The sequence below is a fragment of the Cavia porcellus genome, unplaced genomic scaffold, assembly GCF_034190915.1.
Source record: "Cavia porcellus strain 051 isolate PalLab524CR breed Dunkin Hartley unplaced genomic scaffold, mCavPor4.1 scaffold_9, whole genome shotgun sequence".
Classification (NCBI taxonomy): Eukaryota; Metazoa; Chordata; class Mammalia; order Rodentia; family Caviidae; genus Cavia; species Cavia porcellus.
The window spans coordinates 79,424,969-79,426,238 of NW_026947492.1; positions in this window are offsets into that span (position 1 = coordinate 79,424,969).

Sequence of the window (1,270 nt, forward strand, 5' to 3'; positions counted from 1 at the left end):
GCCACTTAAATGCTTTGTCTCTTGGTTTCCTCATCTGTAAATACAGCAGAATGCCTACTCTAAATATAAGCCTAGGGACACTTTGTAAGATGATGTATGGAAAAAATTGAGCAGTCCTTATTCAACAAATACTAGTATTTTTTTTGTTGTTTTGCAAAAAACCTTAATTTCAGAGCATTTAAAGGACTCATTCAAAGTTGCACAAGAAGTATATTATGGGATGAGACCTAGAACTAGGAACTTCTGACTCCTGTCTTTAAAGGATTTATGCAATTAAACAATATTTAATGCCTAAAAGACACTGGCTACAAAATAGTGTGTTCATTATACTATTTTCTCCCTGAAGCTAAAAGTGCATGAAAGCAACTCATGGGTGCGTGGCAGACAGATTTTGAGAACGTAGTTGATTTTGTCTTCTTTGCGATTTTTATGTTATTAATATTCAGCAGATATATGACTTTTGTAACAAAAAATGAAAAAGGTGAAGAGCATTAATAGCAGTGCTGCAGCCCCTCCATCACTTGAATGGCTGGTTCTGGCAAATCCTTACTTTATGTTCCCTGCTTTACATTTTCAGGCTGTTATGGTTTGTGTCTAGATGTCCCCCAAGGTCTCATGTGGTAACAGGGATTTTTCTTCCGAGGTGGTTAAATCTGGAGCATGTGGTTGATTTCTAGTGAAACGCTGGGATTAAGGGTGCTAGGATTAAGGGTCGGTGATTGCTGGGTCAGTACACTGATTGGATTAGCACTGTCCTAATCCCAGAAGTCTGGATGAGGTAAAAGGGGCAGAAGAGGCTTTTTTCTCTTTTGTTGCACTTGCCAGTTTTGCTGTCTTCTGTGACTATGAACAGTTGGTCTCCCATGTGCCAGCCTACTAGAGCAGCCGATTACAGGCTGAAACCTCTACCAACTGTGAACTAAATAAACTTTTCTACTTCTAACTTTGGGTATTGGATATTTGGTCTCAATGATCTGGAAAGTAACTAAGACAGAATTCGGTAACAGAGAAGTGAGGCCATAGCCATGATTCTACCTTGACTATGTGGCTCAGGAGCCTTTGGGAATAGCTTGTGGGAAGAGATTGGAAAGTTTCAGAGATGTGAGATAAAAAGCAGAGCTGGAATAATTTAGGCTGTCTTGTATAGGAGTTTCTACTCAGAGCTCCGAAGTCTAGAAGTTGATTGAAAATCTGTGAGTAAAGACCAGGCTCAAGAGGTTTCTGCTGGGAAGGACTGCATTTCCCATCAGACTCCAAATGATGTGTGTTA